The sequence below is a fragment of the Sylvia atricapilla genome, chromosome 2 (assembly GCF_009819655.1).
Source record: "Sylvia atricapilla isolate bSylAtr1 chromosome 2, bSylAtr1.pri, whole genome shotgun sequence".
NCBI lineage: Eukaryota > Metazoa > Chordata > Aves > Passeriformes > Sylviidae > Sylvia > Sylvia atricapilla.
In genome coordinates this window covers 7,991,754-8,008,646 of record NC_089141.1, presented here as the reverse complement: position 1 = coordinate 8,008,646, position 16,893 = coordinate 7,991,754, and positions in this window count along the sequence as shown.

The window sequence follows — 16,893 nt, the reverse complement described above, 5'->3', positions numbered from 1 at the left end:
TTCATCTTGTTTGTGCTATTTTGCTGTCTTACAATGATTTTAAAGTTAAATATCTTTATTGGTTTATAAACCATATATTACACAACAGTTTTTGCCCAATAAAGAAGAATTATTATAAGTTTTGTCATCTACACTTATCTTTCATATCACAAAGAAATAGATTTTTTTCATTTTAAGAGAGAATTTTTTCTTTTTAAAAAGCCAAATGCAATACAAATGCCAAAAGTTTAAGTCCTAAAGATCTCTCTCTCCTAAGTGCCAAGCAAAATATTTTTAGATTTCCTATCTAGAATAAAACGTGCAATAATTTAAGAAAGACAATCCATTCTACTCTAGGTATTACGAAGCTAATGTTCCATGCACAGTACTCAGTCAAAAAAATAGAGTAGCAAAATATAAATATCACAATTCAGACTTTTAACTCTAATTCAAAGGTACAAAGTTCTCCTTATGTTACCTTAATTTGCTTCTATGAAGATTACTTATTTCCTTGTTAGTAATACTCCAGTCAGCAGTAGTAAGTCGATTATTTTGTTCTTTTATCAATAGATTTGAAACCAAATGAACAAAATCCCCCCCAAAAAACCCAGCAGCAAATCACTAAAAAGGGTGATGGTATAAACAAAAATTAAAATCACAAGTTTTTAAATAAGTTTGACGTTATTGGAAAGCTTGTGTTCAGTTTCTCAAATGAAAAACCTCTTCTTGAAGGTAGGTATTAGGTTTACCAATGTTTTACAATTACAAGTTTTGAGTGTAGAAAGTTTAAAAAAAAAAAAATTTAACCTGTTCTGTACCTTGGCTGTAACAGGCTAATAAAATCATGATGGAAACTTACATGACTTTTGGGTGGGATTTTTTGGTTTGTTTTGGGTGTTTTTTGTTTGTTTGTTTTTTTGGTGGTTTTTAAAATGATTTTTTATTTTGGGTTTTTTTGTGTGGTTTTTTTTGGTTTGGTTTGGTTTTTGGTTGGTTTTTGTGGGTTTTTTTGGTTGGTTGGTTGGGTTTTTTCAGCTTTTTTGGTTGTTTTTTGCTTGTTTTGGTTGGTTGGTTTGATTTGGTTTTTTGTGTGGTTTTATGTTTTTGGTTTGGTTTTTTTGAGGGGCATGGTCTTTGTGTGTGATTTTTTTTAACAAATCACTCAAAAATGAAAGCATGTTCCAGGTATCTGCACCTTAACTACAACTCTTTTGTCATCTTAAAAGAAGTTGAAGTCTTTCTCACAAGTTTTAACTATATCTTTATGAACTGGAAAACATGTTTTATACACAAGATGGATATTTTCCAGTTTGTTTTCAATACTGCAGCTGATCACCACTCCTGCTTCAGAGCAATAATTTGTCTGAAAACCTGATTGCAGCCAAGCTGAGACCATTGAAGTTCTGGGATATTGTAGTTCAGAATGAGAAGCAACTATGCTTTCTGCTTAACCTCAATGGTAAAATATCTTTAATTAAAATCTAAGATTTGGATACTGCTAAGTGTTAATTACTATATTACTAAATTATCAAGAAAGTCATGGACAGTTTCAATTTTTTTTCTTTTTTTTTTTTTTTCTCTTGTTGGCTAAAAATATCCCTGCAGTTAATCCTATTTATTATCCTTCAAATGCACATAACTATACTTTTGAAATACATTAAAAATGTGCAGTGCAGAAATATGATCAAGTAATGCACTGCAGCACACACTGCATTACAGAACACAAAAACCTGGAGGAGACTTTCCTCTCTTATTTTTTTTCCTCTTGGTACTAATACTCCTGAAGAACTTAAATGAGATTTCTCACATCTAAACTTCACAAACATAGGCATTTTTCACAGGAAAACACAAATGATCAGGTGGCAGCCAAGAGAATGGTAGTCTTTATTGTACAAATGACTAATACAATTATATTTCATTTATTTGTAGGACCCCTGGGTAATTTTTAATTTTAATTTTAAATTTCAGTTATCCTAAAATTGTGAAATCTAACAGATGACAGTGTATAAGACAGACCATGACTATGTGCAAGTAAAGTAAAATAAACTATAGGAGGATACTATAAAATGCATGCTTAAGGTTTCTATTTTGATGAAATAACTGCACAAATATTAGGTATTACTTTCTTAAGTCCTAAACATATTTATCTAAGTAAGAAAAATAAATAAATATCTAGTACTGAGAATAAATCCATTAGGTTTTTGTTTTTTCTAAATAAGAAAGAGTGGCTACCCGCATGTGATTTGTCTTATTATAATCAGCTATTTCTGGTGGACTTTGCCAATCTTATTTTTACTCTAGGTTTTTCTTTAGCATGTGCAAAGGCCAGCATTGTGGAAAAAAGCCTTTTTCATGTATAAGAAATGCATAAGGCTCCTGAAAAAATGGAATGATGATACTTCCAGTTAAATGGGAAAGAGTACATCTAAACATAGTGAAAATCCCTGTCAAAGAATTTTACCATAGACTCTGAATAAGACCGTTTATTTATTCTGAATTGTTTTCACTGCTGAGAAGAAAGTTCAGGATATGATTTTTTCAATAAAATCTGCAAATATGGAGCTTAAATGAATGGAACAAAAAATGAAAATTCAGATAGCAAGAAGTGAAAGACTGACAATTCCTAAACACAATGGATGTCTTATATTTTATTCCACTTGACTCTTGACAGAACCAGTTCTCCCCTTCACACATATTCTTCATGCCTTTCCACATTAATTGGACTTTAAATGGTACAGCTGGACAGCTTGTTAGAGATTACTTAATGGACTTGGAAGGCATATAGCCCAAGAACCAAATCCATGAACATACACTTCATAATAATATATTCTATCACAAATTTAGTCCCAGCCGAGAGAACATGAAGATCAGCAATTTAGTCAGCTAATGGAAAGAGCCCTATGCATTCTGACACTGTTTGCAATGTAACATATAATCTACCAGTTACACTCACCAATTATAAATATCTCTAAATTAGATAATGCACATTAATTCTTTAGCAGGTGTAGTGTAGCACTTATTTTTTCTCTCAGTACTTCCTCAGACTAGAACAATAATATATCCTTCAAAGTGCCAATGTATACATTCAAACTTCTCCAGCAAGGATTGGAAAAAGTTTTTTCAATGCATATTATTACTGATTTTTTGATTACTTGGCTATTTTATACCTATATTCTGATATATTGCTTTGCAGATCTAATTTTCCTTTGATTGACTGTTTCCTTTTAAAAAAATCAGTGAGGCAGTATTAATATCAGTGGTTTTTATGTGTTTCTTCACTGTTCCTGCATCCATGAAACTCCACATGGATTTCCATCTTATGCAACAAAAGGTGAATGGAGACTGAATCCTTCGATGCAAGATTCAGTGTCAAATCTGTCTCAGTCTGCTTCAGATTCCTGTAAATTAGAAAGATAAATTCCTCCACTTTACATTTGTTTGTTTTCATACATTCTGCAAGCTAGAAAACATTACTGCATGCATTGAAAAATTCCTTATGAACACTTACCAGATAAATAGGAATATTGTTCATTATTTATGACCAAAATGACAAGCAAGATCACTTTCTCCCTTTACAATGAGACACAGTTACATCATTAAGAGAAATATTATCATATATGAAAAAGATTTCTTAAGAGAATATAGCTGCTTTTTTCTGACCTTTTTCATTCAAAATAAAATGTATGACTTCTAAAAGATGGTCTTGCAAAGTGATTTAAGTACACTTTGGAAAAGTTTGAATATAACCTAACCAAAACAAATTAAATTTCTAAATTTTTCTTTTGCAAAATGAATCAGCTGAATTAAACTTCCAGTGACGTTTATTTATTTTGAACATGTTTATACAAAGTACCAAGATAAATAGGGAGAGAATCATACTAATATTCCAGCTAGAAACTTTCCACAATTTTTCAGTCCTATCTGACCTTGGTATTGCTTGTCCTACTGATCAGGAGGATTAGTCAAACTTCATTTTGACAGAGACTGACAAATTGTTTCTATAGCAAAGACTAATACCTACAATTGATTGGGTTGTCACTATAAACTGTTGCTATCCAGACCATGCTTCATATCCAGAGGCATAATTCAAGTGTTTATTTTGCAATAAAACACTATATCATCCATGAGTAATGATGTTTCTTAGACTCTACAAAGAAAAGTAACATCTCCAATGTTTGATTCTGGGAAGTCATACAAAAGAAAAACGGTTAAATTCACAAATTCATAAGGAATCTTTTATTTCACAAATATATTTAACATTTTCTCAGTCACAGATACAATTGAAATTGTAGCCTTTTCTTTAATCTTTAATAAATCCTATTGTAAGAATTTGGAGGCTAAGATTATTAGCTCTTCAAGTCTATATATTGTTTTGAAACCACTGAGATGACTTCAGTAGTCTGCATAGCAGCAAAACAATGTAGTCAAGAGAGGTGGTGGAATAGTGGCACAAAGAGGATGAGGGGCAGTGGGGTGGAGAAGAAATCTGAGCATCCACACTGGATGTTTGTGCCAGTGGTGTGGCTATTCTTTAGTCTATTCATCAGTAGGATGCTTAAACATAGAAATGAGATTCATATAAGATGCAGATTTTGAACAAAAATTATAGAATTCCCACATATTAGCTATATTTCCGATTTATTTTGCTATTGAAAGGGATTATTAAGGCCCATTTGGACTGGGATGTGAGCCTTAATAATTTCAAGCATATGAGCACTAGAGAAGCAGAATAGAGTTGCTGTATGGGTTGCAAAGCAATTGCAATACATCTCAAGTATCAAAAGGCAAAAATGTTTTCATGTCTTAAATGAATACCAATTGTATTTGACTCGCTATCCCAAATTTCCATCAGTTATACCCATGTAATCCTATAGTGACTGGTATTTGTTGGAACCAGCAGGGTCATAAATAAAGTCCAGTGAACAATACAAACAGAACAAGTTCATAAAAATCATATTTTCTTTTTAATTCATGAACTGAGGAAGATATATTGACTGAGTATAAAAGATGACTGACATTAAGTGGGTCCCTTAGAACCTTAATGTCCCCATGACTGCAAAGTACAACCTTGACTGAAGGAAATGTATGCTTTACCTCTTGAAACTTTAAAAGCTATCAGCAGGAGCAAGCTAGAAGGGTTTTATAAAACTCTATTCATTGAGAATACAGTGTTTGTTATCTTAATGGTATCTATGAAACACTGTGAATCACTATCTATCCCTATTAAATCTACTTTCATATTTCTTCTCTCTCCTGCTCTCTCAACTCCATTTGGAGAAGTTGATGAGGCTGAATAAAGACTGTAATAACAGGATTTAATGGGTAGAGTGTCTGTAGGTAGACAAGGTCATAAGTGTTGGGTAAGTAGCAACAAAGGCAAAGGAAAGAACCATGGTCTTAAATCAAAATCTTTCACAAAGCCATTGTTAGTTGATATCCTCAGAAACTGACTCACTTCCTTGGGTGAAATCCTTTGTTCACAAAGAAAAATATTAGATTGTTAGTTCTGTAATCTTTTCCTTTAATTGTTTATTGTTTGTTTTGCACAGTTGTTAATCTTTATAAAGGCACAGATTAAGAGGACCAGCTCTGCGACTAATTTTCCATAGTTACAGAGGCATTTATGATTCTAAATTCTTTGACAAATTGGTGATTTTATTGAATCATAGAAGAGTTTGGTTTGGAAGTGATCTTTGAAGGTCATCCAGTCCTACAGTCCTGCAGTGAGCAGAGACATCTTCAGCTGGATCAGGTTGCTCAGAGTCCTACCCAACCTGGCTTTGATTGTTTTCAGGGACAAGGCATCTACCACCTCTCTGGGCACCCCATTCCAGTGTTCCACCATCCTCATTGTAAAAAACCTTTTCCTTATATCTGGTCTAAATGAGCTGTCTTTTAGGTTAAAACCATAACCCCCCATCCTGTGTAACAGGCCTTGATAAAAAGCTTAAACTGTTGCTAAACAAACTTTCCACAGGAGAATGCAGTGCAGTGTGGAAGTTATTTCATGGATGGTGTTAACTTGGCATGTGACATTAAGCTTGTTTAAAAACAAGCTCATATATTTTGTCAAGTTATTTTATTGATGAAATAAAACAATAAACAATATTAAATATTGTTAAATATTTAACAATATAATGGCTAAACAATAGTAATAAATTGCCCAATTACAAATACACCAATTTTCAAATATAGCCATTTTTATTCTCCTGCTCTTCCTTTTCTTCCTCCTCTTGCTCACAAACATAAATATTTCTTCCTGTGAAGCCTTGAACCAATGCTCTTCTTGAGCCAGACTGTCCTTTCTCTTCCTTGCTACAATTACTTCATCCACATATATCTCCCTTTCTGCCCTCAATGGTTGTTGCATTCTCCCTTCCACCTCCTGGCTCTTCCCCAGACCTTTTCCATCCCCTCATAATTTCCTCTCCTCTTTCAGCAGAGGTTGTTCTGCTCCTAAATTCTGACACATTAAGTTTTAGTGTAAGTTTTGTGTCCGTGTATCTCAAAAATATAATAAAAAAGGTATATATTTTGTCAATATTCACTTAACTCAAAAGTTTGTAATATTCAACACTAGCTATGCAAATGAATTCAGTGAAACCCCACTAAACAACATTAGTCTATTAGCCCATCTTAGCACTAAGACTCATCAACACAAGGACCAAAGTGAACCTATATTCATCAGAATAAAATCGGAAATAAGAATTACGGCCAAATAATAGATGGATTTGAAAGAGAAGAGATTAAGTGAAGTGAAAAGAATTATATTTGATGTAAGCATCAATAAGAAGGGATCAAATAAAAAAACCCACCATAACCTCCTAATAAAACATTCACTTCATTTTCAGTGTGTACTTTGCAAACATATAATATCCTACTTGGCACTGCTTTTTGGTTGATTAATTCTCTCCAGGTGTAAGTCAGGCACTTTCACTTACACGCTTCAATACCCATATTCATCAGTCAAGGCATTACATATTTTTTTTCCTACCATTTTCAGCTACCAAGTGCTTGCTGAATATATGGGTATACAACAGAGGGGTAAAACATCCTCCCAATCTGTTTATTACAGCAACTAGAGATAATACAGTAGCAGTGCATAATAATGAAACAGATCCTTTGCTGGTCTAGTGATTTCATGAGCAAGGTTGATTGCTAGCTGATGTTCTGGTTCTATATTTAATTAGTGACTCACTCACCCCTAGTGAAGACATCAACTTGCTGCACAAAACAAATAAAAAGAGGAGCAGTACTTCCAATATATTAAGGAACAAGCAAGACTACCTCCATTCTTTCCCTGTGTATTTGAATTTTCTGGCAGGACAGTTAGCTGAACAATGGTGAGTCCTCATGACCCCTGGGTGAAATCAATAGGAAATCTGAATCATCAGTTAAAAAAGTTGTTTTATTTAGTTGGTGGGTTTGATTGTTTATTTTTAATTTTGTACTGTTTTTATTCTTACCAGATACATGATTTTCTTTATCTGACAAGATACTTCTATATCCTGGTCAATTCAGAACAAAGGTAATATTTCATATTCTTCCATGGGCACTGCAGAATGGATTTGTTTTTCCATTTGTGTCTTTTTTACCCTAAGACTGAGTGCAAGACCACAGCCAGCTAACTTCCCAACTTCTACAAGTGTTTACTGCACAATCCAATAAACTTCCTAAGGTCCTTAAATTTGCTAGGCTTCTGGGCACTCTGAATGCTGAGATTAAACTAACTCCCACTTGCACTATTTATGACTATTTCATTATAAATCAAAAGATTTCAAGATAAACTTCAATCAGCCACAATACTCCAAATGTTTCTGCTGTTTAGAAAACCAATCTGAGATACACATTGTGTATTTTAGTCTTGTGTATTTTGCCATTAATAATTTAGCAATTAAGTACCGTCACTTTTGAAATAGAGATGGATAGTCTTCTTTTTGTAATATTTACGGTGATTTCTTATCTCTACCCATCATTATTAGCAATATATTGAACAGCAATCAGTAATTATTTTGTTCATCAGCATGAATATTCAAATTCTGAATAGAGCAGATTTTTTTCAGTCAAGGACTATACGTGAAATATTTGAGATGGAGAAAAAGCAACTCAAATATTACATAGGATCCATTATTTTAGATTTTTATCCCTAAGACCAGTCTTAGGTGTACTTCTTATTGTGAAGAAACAAGTATAATTTCGTTTCATTTAAAACATATATTTTTTATGTTATACTTTTTTGTAAGAACAGGGGAGCAAGCCATGCTCATAAAAATTAAATTAGCGCAAAAAATTCTAATATAGAATTAGAGGAAGAAATTAGAGGAAGAACCAAGGAAGAAATCCTGCTAGTTTTCACAGATATCAGAGTCGAGTAGCCTGTTTTGCAGTGATGAGCCAGCCACAGAACTTATCAGAAGACCGAAATTATTAACAAAACTGAGATGCCACCAAATAACTTGACAGCAAGAGAAGTCAAACCGAAAAAGACTGTACTTTTTAAACACTAGATAGTTTTTATTTTTAGTAATTTGTGAGAAGTTATCTATGGAAGTCATAAAATATACATTAGGTGCTTTGAAAGTGTTCTGTGTTTTTAAATCACTATTCAGCAGTGTACAATGTCTTGAGACAAAGAGAAGAAAGTAGCAGTTAAGTACCTTCCAAGCACATTAGGTGAGAGTGTCAGAAACATGAGAAGCTGGCAATTTTAAATATATTGGGAAAATGAAGGAGTTTATATTCACATAAATAACTCCAGGCTTTATATAAATAAATAGATAAATTTATATTAGGCTGTATATGCTAATAAGATATGTTTTTTGGTAAAGACTTCTAAACCTTTACACAATACTGTTATCTATCAGAACTATCAAAACAGTCATAAATGCCCCCTCCCAAAAACTGTCTCTGTTAACTAAATCTATCATTACACCTCTAAACTGAAGCCTATACAACACTGTACTATGATTCTATGTGACAAACAGTACATGCTCCTTTAATCACACAAAACCAGTACTTTAGCAGCAAGCTTATTTTGTACAGTTTTGTCTTTGAGTTCCTTTTTTCTTCAGCTCATGAGTCCTTCAATCCTTAAGGCTTTTTATAAAAAGAAAAAAAGATCAACAGATTTGGTGCACATGATGACATGCGATATTCGTATAAGTGAGATATCTAATATACAGCAGTTTAATAACTGCAGTGAATGTAGATCTATGCTACCATAAAAAAGAAGGCAGGAAATACTGGGGAAATTACAAGGTAATTCACCCCAGCCAGTGTCCAGAGTTAGATATACCAGTCTCTTTCTTGTTACCTTGTAAAATAGAGTGCTTATCTTTAAGGTTCTGCAGTCAGAAAATTACAAGTCAGGATAAAGGACACCATTTGTAGCCCTGCTTGATAACTGATGGCTTGTGTTTGTGTTTAATTTAATCCCTTCTGCCTCTGAATAGACTAATATGGTGATCCTAGCAAAAATGGAACTTGTCAAAGCAGAACATTCCAAATCTTCAGGGAAATAGCATTGAACTAGTACCTTTTGTTCAAAGCATCTTCAAAACCACACACAGCTATCTGTTTTCCTGATTTGAATACTGTCAGCCTCTACTACATGTCACCAGATGACTGACATCTAGTAGCACTTTCAGTTGCTTTATTCAGAGATTAATCGGTGGGTTTTTTTTAGAAATCACTATTGAAAACATACTTGCTGGAGCACAACTGAGCCCTGCCTGAACAGCTCACTTTGGTGCAGAAACCAGAGATCTGGACAGGGGTCAGTGTGTGCTGGGCTCTCACTGGGACTTTGAGGCAGGATATTTATAGATATATATAGATTACATAGATTTCCTTGTCTGGATAGGGCCAGTGGACCTCATGTCAGGAATTTCAAGAAAAAAATTATTTAGTTTGCTATCTATTTCCAAAACCATTTTTAAAATTATTTATTTCAATAATGTGTGATCACTACTAATTTTACTTTCTTATATTTTTTCGATCCTATCTTATGCTGGCACAACTCTTTTAAAACTTTCAAAATTTGAATTATAAAAGTAAAACATTCTTACAATGTAATAAAAGAGAGACTGACTTGTTAAAGTCTGAGAAAAGTTTTTAAAAACTTACAACATCTTTTTCTTATTATTTTCTATCATACAAATTTTATCAGAATAAAATGAAGACCATAAAGAGAACATACTTTCCTCACACAAAAGAGCATATCTTCTACAGGTTTTCTTTTCTACATTCTTATGTAAAGCATGTGTTATTTCTGACATTTCAAAATTATAAAACTAGCAGAAACAGCAGCTACTAACAAAGACGATTTCCTGGCCTTTCCTTAGATTTATTTTATAATCTTCAGTGGTTTGGTACAGCAAGGCTTCTTTATTATATTGCTCAACAAAGCAAAAGAATAACTTTGCATCCTCTGTAATACCTCACTAAAGAGACTGCTTTCTTTTGCCTTACAATTTTACCCTCTTCACCACAGATTTTTGTCAAGGGAGCAGTCTGACCTAGTGGGTAGAAATCCTTCCTTGTGAGGGTGGGCAGGCCCTGGCACAGAGCCCAGAGAAGCTGCAGCTGCCCCTGGATCCCTGGAAGTGTCCAAGGCCAGGTTGGATGGGGCTTGGAGCAGCCTGGGACATTGGAAGGTGTCCCTGCCTTTGTTAGAGGGGTTGGAGTGAGAAGGTCTTTAATGTCCTTTACAATCCAAGCCTGCATATGATTCTGTGGTCACCTTCCTCTTCTGTGGGACTCATTGGTATGTGCCAAGATTAAACATATCTCCAAAGTCCTAGGAGTGTACTTCCAGGCTCTTGAGGGGTTTAGGTATTGTGTCAAAGAAATATTCTCTTCAATGTGAGTCAACTGAAAGGTGTGAAAAGGAGTCCTTCCACAGGAGAATTTCAAAAGCTGTCTTTTCTTAGGAAAAGAAAAACTTAGCCCTCCCATGAAGATGTAAATAGAATGAAATGTTTTAAAATAATATCTTCCATTACATTTTACATAATATTGCATTTAAATTAATTTGTCAGATAATAACATGGATGAAAGAGATTCAGTGAACTTCACCCCTTAAAGATATTTTCTTACACAGGAATTTCCATCTAATTACAATTCATTTTTTTTAATATGAACTATAGGATTTTGCTACTGAACAGTTGTTTCTATTAAGGAACCATATTTTAAAGCTGTTTTTCAATCAATTCTTCATTTAGTTCTTCAAAGTCATGCCTAAATTACAAGTAAATGAGTAATCCCAGGGAAGCTAATGAAATTCTAAAGATGTTTCAGATTAAGTATTTGTATAAACATCTCACTCACTGAGACTCCAGAACTGAAATATAAAGAATTACTTTAGAGGTTTCCAGATACATATATGTGATTCAGAGAAATCATAAAGGTCTGCCAGTGTCCCGCCTGACCAAGCATCTTCCCAAGGCAGTGATAGATACAGTGAATTCCTTTCCAAATACATTTGGTGAAGATATGCCCATTAGCCTTTAGACAGTTCATTTATAAAAGATCATGATTTAACCCAGTTTTAAATGTGAGACAAAGCAGCAGTGCTAATGTATTACAACATTTATGTGTTTTTACAGCAATTGTGGTGCTTTTATTATTCCTTGTGCTTCAGCCAGGGCCCACAGGCATTGTTTAGAATTTATTCCCACCATCCAATAAGCAATTGCTTTGGAACTGACTGCTCAGGAGATTTGTCTGCCCAGGCAGATTTCCTACAGGGAGTCCCAGGCACCTCCCAAGACTGGCGTCAAAGGTAAGAACATGAGTGTTCATCCTGAATTCAAAACTAAGTCACATTAAATTTTAATTTCAGAAACCCTAAGTTTCATACTGGTAATTTTCTTTAGTTCTGGCTTCAGCAGATAAATTTAGAGTAAACTGACAAAATAAAAACAGGTCAACTTTTTGATTTATATAAATAAGGGCAGTAAATTCCCACAGAAGATAGATAGTGATGTTTGGGTTTGTTGGTTTTTTTGGTTTTGTTTTTTTCATCTTATCAACTTTTTCCAACTATCCTCACACCAGAGACTTTACCTTTACGTGATCTAATTCCAATTCAGATCAGAAAAATGAGAATGAAATGGCTAAACAAACTCTCAATGTCTATTTGTCATGGTGCATATAACCCATATGCATACTTAAGCTACATCTATCAATGTATAGAGCCTTTATATACAGAAAAAACCCAATTTATTAGTGAATGTATTTCAACTGATTACTTAAGATAAATTCCAATATTATATTTACAATAAAATATTTAAAAGAGTGAAAAAAATAGAAAATATTGAGAAATTTTCTTCTCTGAGAAGACATATTGAAAATGCAGTTGTATATATTTTATACCACAAAATCCATATTAAGTTCAATACCTTACTGAAAGATAAACAAATTATAATGATTCTTTCATTGTTATCTGTTCCATTTATTCCATCCACTCCTTTAAATATATAAACTATATATAGTGAAGTCACCATTGTCCCAGAGGAACAGTAAGATCAATACAATTTAAAAAAGTTTCTTAAACTGAAATATATGGCTTAAGGCTTGCTTTAGTTTTTTTAAAGTGTTGAAGGATTCTCTGTAGGAGACTGGATCCTATTCCAGTCCTTTCCTAAAACATTTTGCTTTTTTGTTTCTTTGATGTTAAAATGTTGATTAACTTCTTCACATATCACTAAATGTCTATTACTTAATTTACATTGTGTACTACTTTATGCATGCTGTGATGTGTAAAGTGGGATAGACAATTCACCTTTCTGCAGGCTGATTCACTCTTCTATTGAAATCAAAGTATTAGTGCAATGTTATTTATACTAGTGGTAGCAGGTTTTCTGTACTTTAAAAATTTTTATTTATCTTGCTTTTGTTCCTAAGATATCTCTAATAACATTTCAACATCCTTCAGCATTAAGAAATGTAAGCATTAAACACAGTAGTTTAGGTAGTAACAAAACACAGCTGTTTAGACAATGTGCATAACACTTTATTAAAGCTAGCTGGTATTTTCAGAACAGTAGATTATTTAAAATGCATATATAAATAAAATTCTGTCTGAAGAAAGGAAACCCGGTATATTTAAAGAAAATTTTAATCTTTGTAAAAAAAATTCTAAAGATAAAAATTGTAACTGTGTCCATCCCATTCCCAAAGTGACTTCTGGTGTGTGTAAATATTAACTATTCTTTTAATAGAATTTGTGAGTATATTTACACCAGAGCTCTGTTCACATAAATGTTTCAAAATAAAAGAGAAAAATAGGTCTTATGTCTGGAAAAGTATTTGTACTCTCATAATTTCTATTCATAAGTAAAGAACCCCACAGGAGCAAAGTTTGTAGAAAACCAGAGTTTGACCTAAGGACATGAGAGTGACTGTGCAATCTTGGACTCAAAGAATGGTTTGGGTTGGAATGGACTTGTAAGTTCCTCTTGTTCCAATCCCCTGCCATGGGCAGGGAGAGCTTCCACTGTGCCAGGTGGCTCAGAACTTGATCCAGCTTGTCCTTTAACACTTCCATGGATGGCTCATGCACAACTTCCCTGGATATCCTGTTCTGGAGATAAATAGACTGTTCACTCAATCAAAGAATCACAAGGTGTGATTCTACATAGACAAGAAAATCTTGAGGAAAAAGGAAAAGACTTTCAGTTTCTGCTCAATAAACTGCAAAGGTGAATGCAAATTCCTGTATGTGAGGCTGTAGGAAAAAAGCCATTGGGACTGAACAAGTCTTCTTGAATGAAAGAGATTCAGTAAACTTCATTCCTTAAAGATATTTTCTTATAGGAATTTATATCTAATTACAATTATTTTTTCTGAATAAGAACTGCAGGATTTTGCTACTGAACTGTTGTTTCTATTAAGGAACTCTATTTGAGCCAATAATTGAATGCAGATGTCTTGACTGATGGCTTGTTTTAATATGAGCAAATAATACCAGAGGTTTTTGCCTGTCAGATGCCTTAACATCAGTTTTCTTGGTCTTCAATGCTACTTTATTATTAACTAATTCTTAAAACCAGCAAATTTCTCTTACTCATCAAACTGTGTTCTCTCCTCTTCCTCCGTTGCCCCAGAAGATCTTGCAAACTGAACTATTTATGCCAAGACAGTGAAGCATGTATTTTTTCTAAATGTCAGATTTACAAGTTCTGTGTACTTATTCATGGATACTTTCATCTGTCTATGCTAAATGGGATTATTTTATACTTCAAAGCTTGTATATTTTTCTTTGGAAAAAAACAACAAAAAAAGAAAACCAAATTCTTATATGCTTGCACATATATATACGGGGAAGCTTGATGTTAAATTTCACAGAAATGTGTTACCAAGTTTGACCTTATTTTAAAATGTAAATTTCAGATATACATAATTTTTGATGCAAATAAAGTCTAGTGCATGATTCATTTTTGTTTGTTTGTAGTTTTTGTTTGTTTGTTTCAGGTTTTTTTGGTTGGTTTTCGTTTGTTTTGTTTTGTTGTTTTTGTCTTTTTCCTAAGCATATTTATTATATTGACTGACTTTTAAACAATCTACTAAATTGATAAGCCTTAAAAATATACTGGAATCTTCAAAGCATTAAACTGTTGACTAAAAGGCATAAACTACCAGCTGAGAAACTTTTAGCTACAAATATCTGATCCTTTTTGCCTGACAATTCTGTTTCTGGAAAAATCAGTTTGAATCAGACAAATTCTGGAGACATGCATAAGACTGAAGATATGTGTCCCAAAGACATGTTCCAAATCAATTTTTTAATCTAATTAATAAACAAAGTCAACTATTTTATCTGTCTGTGCCTGTAGATTTTACAAAAGAGCTAAAAAAGCCAAAACTTAAAGATAAACAAGTTTAGAAACTAAGTCTAGGTAAGCTTTATGGTAACTGGGTCCTCCTACTAATTCACTAAAATATGTATTTATACAGAGAATAAACTACAAGCCAAAAATTTTAAAATGTTCCTTTACAAATATAAAACCCAAAAGCACTTTACAAAAGCTTTTAAAATGTCAGAAAATGAATTCAACTTTCTCACTACAGTTGTGATTACCATGAAGAATGCGTGGAGTTGACTGAAATTCTGCTATTATTGAATAATGTTCTGATGTAATTAAATAACTTGTGTTAGTGGCAGACCTAAAGAAGGCATTGCATCCCTTTGGATTTGCATCAGCAGAATGAATCTGAGAGACTTCATTAGTATTAATTTACTGTGTGGTCATACAGCTGGAAAAAACAATCATCCACAGTCTCCTATGCCATCAGCCTCATTGTGTGCCCCTGAGTCACAGCAAATTTATGAGTAGAAGTGTTTGGTTGCTTATCAGACATAATGGAATATTTAGTTATTTGAAGAGCTGAGTTAGTCAGTGGGTGCTATGGAAAAAAGCATTGGAAGACAGATTTTGTTTGACAATTCCTCTGTTAGATACATTTTCTCAGCCACCTTAAGATTATTTCTAGTCTCGCCAGAGACTCCCTAATTTGAACAACAGACAATGATTTCTAATCAAAAATTTTTATATAGAATATGTTTCTTACTGAGAAATAATTCCCGGGAAGATGTTTCCCTGAGGTCCTCAGGACTCTTTTGAAACAGGTGCTGCTCTGCTTACCCTAAGCCGAACTCTGTGGGGTTCACCTACCCAACCAGAACATGTAGTCCGTGAGCTGGTCTAGGCTCTTGGGGTGTGCTCATCACACATGCCTGTGACAGAGCCAGGCTTTCTCCACCAGCTGCTGAAGACCAGGCACTGAGCAGTAAAGAACCTCAAATGTCAATCAGCAGCCACATTACAGCGACTTATTCCACACTGCTTGGCTAAAAATCAAGCTTACAACCAGAACTGAGGTTGTTCTTTTTCACAGGGGTATTTGTGTCTTTTCCTAGCTCATATAAAATATCACCTCATGTTGTCATACAAATTTGTTTTAATTCAATATTTTCCTTAAATAACATTGGCCAAACATTTTGGTGGGATTTCTCAATGCACCAGTGCTTCTGGGACTATTTGTTTACAGCATGCCAACAGCACCTTACAAAATACAACTGTCAGAGAAATTCTACATCTTCCTTTCACTTCATAATATAGTAAAATATTGGGAAGGACCTAAAAGTTCATTTAGTTGCAACCCCCCTGCCATGGAGACACTTTCACCCAGACTGCTCAGAGCCACATCCAGCCTGGCCTTGAACACTTCCAGGAATGGGGCAGCCACAGCTTTTCTGAGCAACCTGGGCCAGGACCTGACCACCCTGAGAGGAAAGAAATTTTTTTCCTGATATCCAATCTAAGCCTACTCTCTATCAGTTGGAAGCCATTCCCCCTTGTCCTGTCACTCCATGCCCTTGTAATTAGCCTCTCTCCATCCAGCTTTCTTGTAGAATTTCTTGCAACAAGAATTGATCAAGATAAAATTCACCAGTAATTGTTAGTTCCATCTCCACACAGTCATATGCATATGGGTAAGATCAGCCACTCACTAGCTTGAAAATTTTATCTAAGCTGAAGATAGCATTAAGATAGCATCTTCATTAGTCAGTAGGCACTTTATTGTTATCCAAATTATTTTAATTGGAAGCTTGAATTGTATCTACTCAAAGTTAGAAGCATTTCTTCCTTTTTACTTAACACAGACATGTAAAAAACATTATTGCCCAAATAAAATTGCCTAGGATTTGAAAAAAGCATAATAATGAAATAATAATAATATAAATCTAAAATAATAAAGTATATATAATAATAAAGTAAATCAGATTTAAAAAATTAGGAAATAAAATCTGAATAAGAGAAAACAGCAATCCAGAAACATAAAAGCAGACAGAGAGACCAGGAAACATATGTAGGTACAATAGGAGGTGTTCACAATTTGCAGAGCATT